The sequence below is a fragment of the Mytilus californianus genome, unplaced genomic scaffold (genome assembly GCF_021869535.1).
Source record: "Mytilus californianus isolate M0D057914Y unplaced genomic scaffold, xbMytCali1.0.p SCAF_5, whole genome shotgun sequence".
Classification (NCBI taxonomy): domain Eukaryota; kingdom Metazoa; phylum Mollusca; class Bivalvia; order Mytilida; family Mytilidae; genus Mytilus; species Mytilus californianus.
This window is the reverse complement of record NW_026262701.1, coordinates 13,998,217-14,013,141: the sequence shown is the minus strand read 5'-3', so window position 1 is coordinate 14,013,141 and position 14,925 is coordinate 13,998,217. Positions and strand designations below refer to the sequence as shown.

Here is a 14,925-nt window from a genome sequence, read left to right as displayed (position 1 = left end):
TTATTCTTTTTTACTCCTACCTGCCAAAGTTGTGAACATGGTGTTACTTGGGATTCAATATCAGTGTTTTGAGTACAACTGATGAGAAGTGAATATACATTATATAAAGTCAACTTCGATATTTTATACTATATGGTTTCTGAAGCAGAGGGTAGATAGTCATGGAAGAGTCCATCTGTTTGTTCATTTTGTTTGTCCTTTCTCATTTTAGTATCCACCACTGTTTCTTGATTCTTACTCACATGACCTCATTTTCATAGTTCAGCAACTGCTTAAAAAAGCTGGGTTTTTGTTGTCTCATTATTTTCTCAAATTAATAACTATATTTGGTATATGAGATCCTTGCAAGGTTTGCATGTCCACCAGACAGGGTTCACCTGACCTGGACCTCATTTCATGGATCAGGCTGGGTTCATCTGACCTTGAATTAATTTTCCTGGTTCATTGGTCAATGCTAAGTTTTTATTGTTAAGTCTTTCTCAGATACTATAAGCAATAGCTTAACAATACATTGTATTTGTTGTATTCAATGATTATAAGGTGTACAGGTAAGTCTATTGGTTTATCTGATATCGATCTTGACCTTATTTATATGGATCAATGTTACTGTTGAATTTATGTATTTCTTGCTGTAAAACCTTTTATCTTGACTTTCAACATAAATTCAGTCGTGATCAGTAAAGCAGGCAAGACTTTTTAGTGTGTGCACTCTTGTTTATAAACATTTAGTTAATCTTGTATTCCTGGGCATAAATGCAATTGAAATCCAAAAGGTTTTGTCAACTGTAACCAAAATCTCTAAGCTGTGGCCTATTTGGGTTGAAAAATTAATGTTGACGCTCAGTAAAAAATAACATGACAAAACATTTTCTGTAATTTTCTTGCATGTTTATATGCATCTACTTTAAATACTTTCCTCTTGAAATAATGTACACTATTGGGGGCAAACTAGGACCCTTACCTCAACTACTTTGCAACGTGCATAAAGGTGTGGAATCTGCCATATAGCTTATAAAGTGTCTCGGTTAAACTTCATCCTTTTTTTCACATTTTCATACCCCATGGCTTCTTCATTCATAGCAGGGGGATGTAGTTTTGGACCTATCAGTCCATCGTCCTTTTTTTTATTTCTGAATGCTAACTCTTAAACTTAAAATCAGATTGCAACCTTACTTGAATAAATGGTCGCATACAATAAGAGGTAGATCCCCATTTAATTTAGGTTACTAAGTCCAAGGTCAGGGTAAAAGTGAATAAATATACTGCAATTTATGCAGAAAAAACTTTTCTGGATTCTAAATCAATACATTTTGGACTACAACCATACTAAGACGAATTGTCACATATAATTAGAGGAAGAACACTAATTGATTTTCAGGTAACTACATCAAAGGCTGTGGAATTGTGCAGAAAGTGGTTTCCGGATGATAAATCAAATACTGTACATTGGATTGCATCCTTATTTAGATACCTGGTCACATGTAATGAAGGGAACATTCATATTAATTTTTGGGTCACTAGGTCAAAGGTCAAGGTCTTAGCTTCTATAAATGTACTAAAATTTGTGCAAAAAAGTGGTTCCCAGATGCTGAATCCAAGATTGCAAACTAACTTGGACATATGGTCAAATAAAATACGAGGATGGTCCTTATTGATTGATAAGACACTAGTGTATGGTCAAAAGGTCAAAGTTACTCGAAATAGATTTCTGTAACACAAAAGTACTGTCTAAATTTATAACTGAAAAGAATGATATATCAAAGTAAAGAGAGAGAAAACTAGACCATCAGGTCAATTTAAGTTGTTGCTCTTTATATTGGGGTGTGGGTATATATGAGCTTGTTCACTTAATGTTTATCACTTGATTTTTTTATGCAAAACCAATGATACATGTAGTAAGGAGCATATTATTTTCTAATTTGTTGCATCCACTGTCCACCCGTTTGTCCCTTCAGAGGTTCATCCTTAGTGTATCACATCCACTGTCCACCCGTCTGTCCCTTCAGAGGTTCATCCTTAGTGTATCACATCCACTGTCCACCCGTCTGTCCCTTCAGAGGTTCATCCTTAGTGTATCACATCCACTGTCCACCCATCTGTCCCTTCAGAGGTTCATCCTTCTTGTATTAGGTTAAAGTTTTGTTTTAAGAAAGGTTACCATGAAGTCGTGGTCAATTTAGTCAAAATTAGTACACGTGTTTATTATGATGTGAACATTTAAAATATATGCCAAATTAGGATTTTGACCCAGATTTCGGTGTTCACTTAGCATTGATAAGCATGAGTGGGAGTTGAGCATGGTGTACTATGGACATATATTCTTGTTTTATACTATAGGTTGGTCATCCTGAATACGCATGACATATTTGTCACTAGACTTTTAAATTATACACTGAACAGCAACGACTTGTTTTTCATTATTTTTAAGTCAAACAATAGAGTTATCTGAAATGAACAATTCAGTAGGCACCTTCTTTAATAAACAATGAATTTTCTCCAGTATAGGACAAAATTGTTCAAAGGAGGGATGTACTAGATTACCTTCGTCTGTATCTGAGACTTGTCGCCTTTTCTTTAGCAATTGCAATTCATAGCTCCCAGGTTTGTATACGACACCAAGCTTCAACTGATCATATTGATAATTCCATATGATACCGTGTGACACATTTTCAGCTGTTTCAATTTTATACTTCATATTTGCTGAAAATAATCAAGCAACATTTGAAATTTTCGTCACATTTTTCTTTTGTGAATCGTCAGATAAAAAAATGAATATCAAGCAATCTGATTCAAATCAGATATTTTACTCTGCTCCTTTGGATTTGTTCTGTCAACGGAATACACGCGTTAACGACCTGGTTTTTATCAGATTGTTAATCAAGTATTCATTTTGAATCTCACCAAAGAACAGACAGTTATATAAAGTCGATGAAATTGGATAATATCTGTAATTGGAAAATTTTTAAAATGAAAAATGGTTATCTCGTTAATATAGTAAATCATCCAGAGGAAAGACGATAGTTGGTTTTTTTGAAGTGATTGTCTTTTGTTTTATGTGAATAATTTGTCGGTTTGGAAATATGGTGTTGATGGCATATCTTTAATCATTTCAGTTAAATTTATATTTTTACACTCAGACCGATTAAGAGTCGGACATCTTGTATAGACACCTGTTTCTATAATGTTGAGACCGTATGTTGACGTCTAGATATATTTTCTTTACTGTGAGTCATTTGGAGTTAGGAGGAAGGTTTGGCGCCAGCAAACTAGTTTAAATCCGACACATTTTTTATGTGCCTGTCCCATGTCAGAAGCCTGTAGTTCAGTGGTTGTCGTTGGTTAATTTCTGTCATATTAGTTTGTCGTAAATTATTTTGTTATAAATTAGGCCCTTAGTTTTCTCAATTGAATTGTTTCATAGTTTTCATGTCGGGGCCTTTTATAGCCGACTATAGTGTATGTTATTTTTCTCATTGTTGAAGGCCGCACGATTGCCTATAATCATTAAAAAGGTCATATCCTTATTTGTATATCATATAGAAGTATACTCCACATCTTTTATCCAGATTCATGAAGAAGGACAAGATACCAATTGAAAAATCGAAGTGAATGTCATTTGAGGAAAGATAACGCCAGAATAATTATTGGGGAAATATGGTGACCAATTACACATAATGATAAGCCGACGAAATGTGGTGACCAAATACTCATAGTGAATATCGTTCGATTAAATGAGGTAAACAAGTTATTTATTAGTCGTAACATGTAGTTGATGTCATTCGAAGATATATATACCTTAGCGGGTGTAAAATTTTGCGGTGTAGGTTAATCAAAAATTGAAATTACGCTGCAGTTAAAGAACTGAATGGTGTAGTCATGGGGATATGGAGTGGTGTAGTCAAGGAACAAAATGGTTCAGTCAAAGAACTGAACGGTGTGATCAAGAAACGGTGTAATCAAGGGGAGCTGAATGGTGTAGTCAATGGGAATTTAATTGTGTAGTCAATGGGAACTGAGCGGTGTAGTCAATGGGACCTGAGTGGCGTGATCAATGGTAACTGAATGGTGTAGTCAATGAGGACTGAATGGTGTAGTCAATGGGAACTGAATGGTGTAGTCAATGAGGACTGAGTGATGTAGTCAACGGGAACTGAATGGTGTAGTAAATCGAAACTGAATGGTGTAGTCAATTAGGACTGAGTGGTGTAGACAATGGGAATTTAATTGTGTAGTCAATGGGAACTGAATGGTGTAGTCAATGGGAACTGAATGGTGTAGTCAATGGGAACTGAATGGTGTAGTCAATTGGAATTTAATAGTGTAGTCAATGGGAACTGAATTCTGTAGTCTATGGAAAATGAATGGTATAGTCTATGGGAACTGAATGGTGTAGTCAATGGGATACAATATCATGTTTTTCTCTGACTGTTATTGACGTCTTTACACTAAATCCATTGGATGTTGGATGTATACTGATTGATATTTTAGTCTTAGATACATGATTATTTAGTAGCTCTGAACTAGCTCTCAGATCTGTACTTAGTGTCTTTTGTTGTTGTTGTGTGGATGAATAAATAAATACCCTGCCACGTCCGGTCTGTGTTTTTGGTTACTTGATTGTCTGCTTTGTATCGATCTGATGAGTTAAGCTCTTTTCAACTTATGTATATAGTTTGTTCAAATGTTTTGCTGTTACACCACTGTCCCATGTAAGGGTGAGAGTTGGACACCCGCAAACATGTTTAACACCGCCACATTCTGTGTCCCGTCCCAAGTCAGGAGCCTGTAATTCAGTGGTTGTCGTTTGTTGCTGTATATCATATTTGTTTTTAGTTCATTGCTTTTATAGCTGACTATGCCTAATGGGTTTTGCTCATGGTAGAAGGCCGTACGGTGACCTATAGTAGACTTCTATGTTATTAAGATTTAGTCTCTGGTGGGGTGTTGTCTCATTGGCAATTATACCACATCTTCTTATTTTTATATGAATGGTGAAGAAAAGAACCTGCATGGATGATATAGTCATATAATTTTTGCAAGTTTATAGTGCATAAGAAAAAGAGAGGTGAAAGGTACCACAGGGATGTTTAAAGTCATAAGTAGAAAACAAACTGACAATGCCATGGCATAAACGAAAAAACTAAATACAAGGAACGAATGGCATATATATACAAGTCTAAATTGAAAACAACGTTCAAACCTATGATTGCGTTGGATAAAAACCGCAATTTTTATACGTGTGCATGCAAACCATATTTCTTGGTAGAGGGGTCTAAATACAGCACAAACAACATTTTCCAAAAGACCAAATGAGTGAAAAAGTATATTTTAACAAAACGCATTTGACTAGCAGGTCGAACTGTCACGGAATAGAAGTTCCTTCATAATATAAGTTCCAAAAGGAAAAAATATTCTGGAATATTATTTCCACAGGAATAAATATTACAGTATATGTTCCTAACGGAATAAATGGTATAGAATATTTGTTCCAACAGGAATAGATATTATGACATTGTTTATAACAAAGTTTCCAGTGGAACTTCTGTTAGGCGGAACAAATATACGTTGACAGAACAACTGATGTTCTTAAACCCTGCTGACTGCCATTGGTGATTGCCAAATAAACGGATATGAATCACACCCTTCAGGCTAAGACGAGAACGTGGACCTCCGAGAAAGCACCCATATATGAAATGTTGAGAACGCGGACCTCCAAGTAAACACCCTATATGAAAATTTGAACTTTTTTGTTGAGAACGCGGACCTCCGAGAAAACACCCTATACGAATTTGAACGCAGACGTCAAAGAAAGCACCTCTATCCGGAATTCTAAAATTATCAGAACAATATGAACGGTTCAAGCTGGCAGTAACATGGAAAAAGCACGATAAAAACCTTCCAGAATGAATCCAGTTTTTACAAGACAGTAATATCATACACAATATATTTTGAATTATTATATTATATTTTGGTTCATTTTGAACACGATAGAGACTTCGTTTGGTTTGATCTATAGACTATGTTATCGTCCAGGATATAAGTGTAGTCACAGGAATCGGAAATTCTATCAATAAAATTCTGTAAATAATAAAGTCGACTATCAATAGAGCTTCTCGTAGAGAATTTCCGATTCCTGTGGTGTGGTATTTGTTGTTGGACCTCAATCCACCATCAAACGACAAATAGGAAAATACATGGTATTTTTCTATCTAGTAAGTATTAGATTATTTCGAATTAACTACCTTCCTATCCCAAAAAAGACTTGGTCTAATTTGTCGAAACAGTATCCGTAATCATGAGAAATTAAAGACGTACTAGACTGTAATGTCGATTTCTAAATTCGGAAGTCCTAATCATTCACAAAAACAGGAAAACACTTATACATGTATTAACAATTGAACGATGGTATGGCCAATGCATGTTCATAAAGATAAACATTCGTGTGGTGAAAACAGGAAAATAAATTAAAAGGAAAGTTAAAATGTAATCCATGTTTGCTCAATGAATGTGAAGAAATTTCTAAGTGACAATCAGATAAATGTATTTTTTAGATAGATGTTAATCTTGCATCTTGCAACTCTGTCCTGTCGTAAAGTTGATAATGAATACATGATAATTTGGCCGTAAGTGAGCAAGTCAATTTCCCACAACTTCACGAATGCATATTGTTATAAAAATAGAATAATAAATCGGTATATTAAGTTCGTTTGTTTATTTGTTTGTTTTTTATTTGTACTCCTGAAGCTTTCGATGCTTTCCAACTTTCATTTTATTTCTTAAACAATATCCAAGGGGGTGAATTGGTATTTTCAAATTTATTTTCAAGCAGCGTGTTTGCTCGAACTGTTCAATCGATTTACATTCAACCGATCCGCGATTATCTATTATTTGTATAGCAGACCACCCATTTTATTTGTCAAGAGGCAACTGTTTAATTTTAAAGTGGTCCTTTGAAAAATCTGAATCCAAATATGTTTGCTGCAACTCATATAAAGCTTTCTTCTGTATTGAGAAACGTAAAAATGGTAGATATATTTACTGGAAGTGTGATGAGATGATTAAAGCTGTACATTTTCTCCTAGATAAAGATATTTCAGTTTCATACTGGAAAATATATATACACGTACTAAAATTTACGACAAAAGGGACGATTTTTCGTGTCCTATTATTACTTTTCCTTTTTTATGGTGATGTTCCTTTAGCTCCATAAATAGTTTGGTTGTACCTGTAGAAAACTTACCACATCATTTTTTTTACGATGATGTTGTTAATTTAGATACGATCCATGTAAGCTTATCGATCCTTTCCATTTATTCTCAATGGTTATCAATTTAACATTGTAATAGGATCTTTGAATATTGTGTTCATTGGTACTAACTTTGATTTTTCGTTGTAGTGTTACATGTTCGGATCTGGAAATAGTTTTGGCCAATGTTCTAGAGATGATATGCGGAGGTATAAGTTTATTTATGACTCGCTGTGAGTTTTATTACCTAGTCAACGTTGCTGATCTTATATACGAGTAACATGGTTAGACGTGCATTTTATTCTTTCCTCTATAACGAGATCCAATTTAGCAGTTCTAACATGTTGCTTACATACGATCTACTTTTGTACCAGTTTGTTACATATCTAGCTGATCTTCTCTGTACCACATCTAATTTGTGTTTACTTTTTTGGAGATGCAGATCCCATAAAGCGCTGGCATACTCAACTGTGCTGGGCTTACAAGGGAGATGTAAGCTTTTTCTTTGATTATTGTCGCTGTTATAGAAGTTGAAATTTCTTTTGAGGAATCAAATTGCTTTATTTGCTTTAAGGCAGATTTTTTTGATGTGATTTCCCAACTTTAAGTCTGATGGTATTGCGTATATGTTTTTTAACTCTGGCACCAATTATCGGTTATAATATAGAGATTGATTGGTGTTTAACGTCACTTTCAACACTATTGTGCTATTTCGTGGCGGTCAGGTTTTATTGGTGGGGAAAGTCGCAGTGCCCAGAGAGAACTACCAACCTTCGGTAGGAAAACTAACAATCCTAATCAATTAAGATTGGAGTCGACCACACTTGCCACGTGTGGGATTCGAACTCACAACCTCAGTGTTGACTGGCTAGTGATACATTAGATCGATTATTTTTTTTCTCTTGATGAGTAAGTTCGTGTTCAGTGCAGATAGGAAATGAACAAACTCGAGATCCTTTCATCGTCATTCGGTTTACTTATATATTTTGACATTGCACAAGGTCATGCGTTTCTCATACTGTTCACGAAGTCTTTACACTAAATCCGTTGGATGTGTACTGATTGCTACTTTAGTCTGGGAAAACATGATTTATTTATTAATTGTAATTTGCTTTGAACTATCTTTCAGTTACAGCGAATATTTTATATCGGTACTGTGTCTATTGTTTTTATATTAGATGTTTTTATGCGTTGTACCGATCTTTTATTGAGTCAAGCCAATCGCAACTGATTTTTACAGTTTGCTCTTATGTTGTGCTGTTAATCACTGTCTTAGGTTAGGGGAGGGTTTAGCGCTCATAAAGATGTGTTAACCCCGCCACATTCTTTATGTGTCTGTCCCAAGTCAGGAGCCTGTAGTTCAGTGGTTGTCGTTGGTTCATGTCTGTCAAAATTGTTTTTGTAAATTGTTTTGTTATAAAGTAGGCCGTTAGTTTTCTCGTTTGAATTGTTTCACATTTTGTTCATTTCAGCACCCTTCATAGCCGACTATACGGTATGAAGGCCGTATGTTGACCTATAATTGCCTATATATAGATATAAGAAGATGTGGTATGAGTGCCAATGAGACAACTCTCCATCCAAGTCACAATTTGTAAAAGTAAACCATTATAGGTCAAAGTACGGCCTTCAACACTTATTTGAACTCGGGTGGATGGTTGTCTAGTTGGCAATAATACCACATCTCCCTATTTTATATGATATGCACGGATATAACTATTTCCTTTTCATGTTAAAATATACTTTTTCAGTTTGTTTCATAAATGTGAAAAAATGCTGTTAAAATTAAATTATATTTTAAAAACCTTAATACAATAACGTGAATACATTGTAATATGTTAGATGAAATTAAGATACTCTTGGGGGGGGGGGGGGGGGGGAGGGGGGTACAATGATATTCAGTTACATTGTTTTTGTAAATTGTTTTGTTATAACTTACATCAATTTATGTATACAAATAGTAGAGTACAAAGAATACACTGATATAATGCAGTATACATGTAGATAACTTTAAAAGGATATATTTTGATTTGACAAGACTCACGTACTGTAGCACAATTAGAACAAAATATAACAAACAGTAATTTCTAGTGTCAACAGCTACGGTGAGGTTTTAGCATCTTATTAAAATACAGATCTCTGATTTCGCTATCCTCATATGAGCTTATATCATGTATATACGAACACACGAGTTGTGATAGATCTGAATTGTAATCAGATTGAGGTTTTAGTTAAACAAAAGTTAGTAAATGGTAAATTAACTGTATCTTTTTCCGGCTACACATTTATAAAATGTTGGCATCACTAGTGAATTTTAAATTGAATATATACAGATGTATCAAGTTAAAAAGTAGAATAATTTTAAATATATGCATTAATTGGCATCCTCTTTGTCGGCTTAATTATTTTTCTTTTTCACCTTTTTTATACAATGTTATATTGAGGCAGAATTTCAAGTAATGTACTTCCTTATCTTTCATTTAACTTTCAGTATGATAAATGTAGCTGATTGTATATATATGTGAAAATATTTCGTTCCACGATGAATTCAAGTTTTTGGTCTTAAATACAAAGCATGAAAATATATTAAGAACTTAACATTCAATTTAATTGAAAACTCACAATCAGAATTTTGTTTTTCTTATCCGTGATTAAAAGATCAAAGTATTTTTTTTAACAAAGTTTGGAATCAGAATATTGCTTAAGTAACCGTACCCCCCCCCCCTTTTCAAAGTGAAATGGTCGTACCTTAGTAGAAAAGCCCGAGAATATTCGATGGAAAATGACTGGTTCTTTGTAAACCGATTAAAATGAAACCAGTTGTTTTCCTGTTCGGAAATGTGGGTTGAGGACTGATATTTTTTAGTGCCTGCAAGAATTCGAGAGTTTTGCATCTATAAAACAAAAAGGTAAGACAAAAGTAGCTGCATTTTAGTATGACACAGGTTTACCTCGCTGCGGTAAAATGGTTTACATCGCATGACACAAATTATAAGATGAAACAACTGGCAAATGTAAGCCGGCCGGCTTGGCATACGTTGGCATACTTTCATTTTCAATTTCGCCGGGATTAAATAAAGTAACGTTGTCATTGCAAATTCACAGTGTTAATCATTTTATTTCACTTTTATTTTAGTTGTTTTTATTCTGATTTTTTTGCATTTTATTTTAATTTCTTGTAATGCATTGTTTTACGTGATAATGAGATGCGCATAAAATATCCTCAATAACATTGAAGGTTCAAGGCCAGGTTGTTTATCGTTTGTGCGTCTTGTTATTGCTGATACAGGTGTTTCGAAATAATTAAATGACGTATATATATCTTATATTCTTTTACTTATCTGTCTGCTATCGTGTAGTAATTGCACAAACATTGCAAACAATGAAAATTACGTGCAATTGTTATTGTATTTTGTTAAACAGCTATTGATATTTTTAAAAAGTTGTAATTTTGTGAAGATCTGGAACTAATCTACTATCAGTTAAAGGTAAAACCTGTATAATGTGATAAATTAGTCATTATAGAGGTAGGATATAATTATCAGGTGAAAACAAGTGTGAGACAAGTTTTTTTTATAGATGTATATATGCTCAAACATTTAATTGTTGCGGTGTCTTTTAAAAGTATATATATATGCATTTATTTTAAAAAATCTTGTGTTGCACCAGAGCTTTATAGCTCGTGGTTCTATTTTTTCTTTTATCTTTTTTTAGGGAAATGTCAAGTTACTTTTCTGGAAATTTTCCAGTATATATAATACAAAAACATAATTATATTTAGGACCCCATATTTTTTTTTTTGATAAGTATGTATTGCCTCTTAATGTCTTTTTTTTTTAGTGTTGTAAGATTGCTGTCTGATTCATTAGTTTATATCTCACATTTCTTTTAATTGTATTCAACCTTTTTTTTTTAGAATGATGAATTTTAAAAATCTTAAGAAATTCAAGAGAAATTGGTCATTTGTAAAAAGTTGTGACTTCCAGATACAATCATATTGAGAAAAGTTGTGACTTTCGGGAAGGATTAATTGAAAAAGTTGGCCTCCAGGTAGAATCATTGAAAAAAGTTTTGTGACTTTCTGGTAGAGTCTTCTTGAAAAAAGTTGTGACTTTCAGATACAATCATATTGAAAAATTTTGCGACTTGCAGGTAGAATCATATTGAAAAAAGTTGTGACATTCAGGAAGAATCATATTGAAAAATGTTGTGACTTTCAGATAAAATCATATTGAAAAAAGTTGTGACTTTCAGGTAGGATCATATTGAAAAAAGTTGACACTTTCAGATAAAATCATATTGAAAATGTTATGACTTTCAGGTAGGATCATATTGAAAAAAGTTTTGTGATTTTCGGATAGAATCATAGTGAAAAATGTTGTGACTTTTAGGTAGAACCATATTGAAAATTGTTGTGACTTTTAGGTAGAATCATATTGAAAAATGTTGTGACTTTAAGGTAGAATCATATTGAAAAATGTAGTGACTTTTTAGGTAGAATCATATTGAAAAATGTTGTGACTTTCAGATACAATCATATTGAAAAATTTTGCGACTTGCAGGTAGAATCATATTGAAAAAAGTTGTGACTCTCAGGTAGAATCATATTGAAAAATGTTGTGACTTTCAGATAAAATCATATTGAAAAAAGTTGTGACTTTCAGGTAGGATCATATTGAAAAAAGTTGTGACTTTCAGATAAAATCATATTGAAAATGTTATGACTTTCAGGTAGGATCATATTGAAAAAAGTTTTGTGATTTTCGGATAGAATCATATTGAAAAATGTTGTGACTTTTAGGTAGGATCATATTGAAAATTGTGACTTTTAGGTAGAATCATATTGAAAAATGTTGTGACTTTCAGGTAGAATCATATTGAAAATTGTTGTGACTTTTAGATAGAATCATATTGAAAAATGTTGTGACTTTTAGGTAGAATCATATTGAAAATTGTTGTGACGTTAAGGTAGAATCATATTGAAAATTGTTGTGACTTTTAGGTAGAATCATATTGAAAAATGTTGTGACTTTCAGATACATCATATTGAAAAAATGTTGTGGCTTTCAGGTAGAATCATTTGAAAAAGTAACTTTCAGGTAGAATCTTATTGAAAAATGTTGTGACTTTCAGGTAGAATCATATTGAAAAATGAGTGATAATAAAGCTGCGGAGAACACTAGTGTGTTTAGCCCAGAGAAAACTCAGTATTATGAGGTCCACAATATAGTGGTTCCACATATTGGACCAGTTCCTATTGCTAAGGGAGACTTTCACAAACTTCCTCAAAAAGTACAGAAATTCATTGCAAAATGGGTGAGTACATGTATCTAAGACATATGAAATTTTATGAACAAAAGGTGAAAGTCTTTGAGATTCCATTTGATAATTATAGTATTCATTGATGAGCATGCAGAGTATCATGCATACAATATATGCCAATGTTAACCCATATTTTTGATATAAAAAACATATCTGTCGGATGGGTGTATCTACAACTGTATTTTTGTGGAAAAAAATTGCACACCTTATTGTTACTGGCTTGACCACTTTATTTATACATACTCCAGACCTCTTCTCTTCCTTACCCAATATAGTGCAGTAAGGTGAAAATTCTTTAGATTCTATCCATGCCTATGTCCAGCAATTTATTTCAATAATTTATTTCAATAATATATACTTGGATATTCAAGGTACAAAGTGATGTGTATGTGGATAACCATTCTTGACCAAGAAGACTATTTTATTAGAAATTACATAAGTTGCAGAAATTGTGCATGGCATATGAATCTTTCTGTTCTTCCTATAACTATGGCATAGAAACATACATTACATTCAAAACATTGCCTAAATTTGTTTTGTTGCTTAATACAATGCATTGCACAATGCAAAATGAAAGTTGTTTAAGCAATCTCTCAGTGCTCAAGTGCTTTGATTTATAAATGATATCTTTTTGACATTTTTTTTAAGCAATATTTGCTGTCTTGATCTATAGAATCTATTTTTTTAAAAAGGTTGACATTTGTGCACCAAGAGCTTTGTACATCTGTGATGGTTCTAAAGCAGAGTCTGATGAGATCATACACAAATTGGTAGAAAGAGGTGTTCTAACAGAACTTAAAAAATATGAAAACTGGTAAGTTTATTATCCTTCAATTTTAGACTTCCCTTTCCAAGGTATCAACTTAATATTCTTGTGCAATGTTAGGGACGACATCAAAGATCGATGTCGGATAAAAAACTTAATCAAATAGTTTGCGGGTGGGGGGTAAAAATCGCTGCAAGTTTTGTTATCCGACATCGATTTTTGGATTGAAAAATATGGACTCGTTTGGCTCGAACATATGTTTGGACTTTTAAACCAAATGATTGCCATCAAATCGTACCGGAAAGCAAATTTTTGGCTGAAAGTATTTGGGCGAAATTAATCATAGTATCTTATGTCGTTCAAACGCTTTATCGATCGTGAATTTTGAATGATACGAAACCATATACAGATCAACACAGACTGTTTTGGTCCACACTGCATGGTGGCATTCTAAAACAATAAAAAAAATTTTGAATTGTGTTAATTATTTTATTATTAAAATGAAAACTGAAATATAAATTCAAATAAAAAGTTGAAAGTTATATAGAATTTTTTGAGACAGCGGTCAACAGACATTGAATAGAAATTACATAGATCATATCACATTCACTACATTCATTTGGGATCATTGTGCATTTCCCTCTCTCCACAGTTGGCACAAATGCACTGCCCTGTCATCATCATACATTTCAATGGACCACTACCTAGTTTAAAGCTATATATTTTATATGAAACAATGAACTGTTTTATATTCATTCGAGAAAAGAAACAAAAACAATCAAAACCATAAACCCACTATCTATACATGCCAATAGTGGGCAGATGAAAAATGCAGAATCCACTCTGACTGTAGTGTTTATAAAGTTATAATTTAACAGAGCCTTTTTTTATGCATACTAAAAAAAAACATCACTTTTTTCCAATATTTTTTAAAAGTGATGTCCAAGTCAATATACAGAACAAACATACATTGTTGAGGAAAAACAGGACACATGATACAAAAATTATACTCTGAAAGCATATGCCCATATTGGTCAATCAATTTTTCCCAAATTAAGTTAAGATGGGGGGTGGGGGGTCAGTGAAAAAACTATGTGAATTAAGTTTTTCATCGTACATTGAACTTTTGATGTCGTCCCTTACTTGTAACACCATTTTTGTCGAGCCTGCGACTTTTGTCGCAGAAAGCTCGACATAGGGATAGTCATCCGACTACAGCGGCGGCGGCGTTAGCTAGCTTCTTAAAAGCTTTATATTTTAGAAGGTAGAAGATCTGGATGCTTCATACTATGTATATGGATGCCTCATGTTACGAAGTTTCAGTCAGTCACATGTCCAATGTCCTTGACCTCATTTTCATGGTTCAGTGACTACTTGAAAAAAGTTCAGATTTTTTGTAATGTTAAATTCTCTCTTATTATAAGTAATAGGATAACTATATTTGGTATGTGCGTATCTTGCATGGTTCTCGTGCCCGTCAGACAGTTTTCACTTGACCTCGACCTCATTTCATGGATCAGTGAACAAGGTTAAGTTTTGGTGGTCAAGTCCATATCTCAGATACTATAAGCAATAGGTCTAGTATATTCGG

General features: G+C 33.4%; 1 long non-coding RNA gene across 2 annotated transcripts; it reads left to right on the top strand.

The window, feature by feature from the left end:
• The first annotated feature begins 9,995 nt into the window (after nucleotides 1-9,995).
• On the top strand, nucleotides 9,996-13,787 carry LOC127702345 (uncharacterized). 2 transcript variants are annotated; one of them, XR_007982380.1, is made up of 3 exons: nucleotides 9,996-10,155; nucleotides 12,380-12,562; nucleotides 13,261-13,787. It is a non-coding gene; the product is annotated as an uncharacterized LOC127702345 (long non-coding RNA). The 2 variants fall into 2 exon arrangements; XR_007982381.1 differs by lacking the exon at nucleotides 9,996-10,155 and adding an exon at nucleotides 10,559-10,734.
• The last annotated feature ends 1,138 nt before the right edge of the window (nucleotides 13,788-14,925 follow it).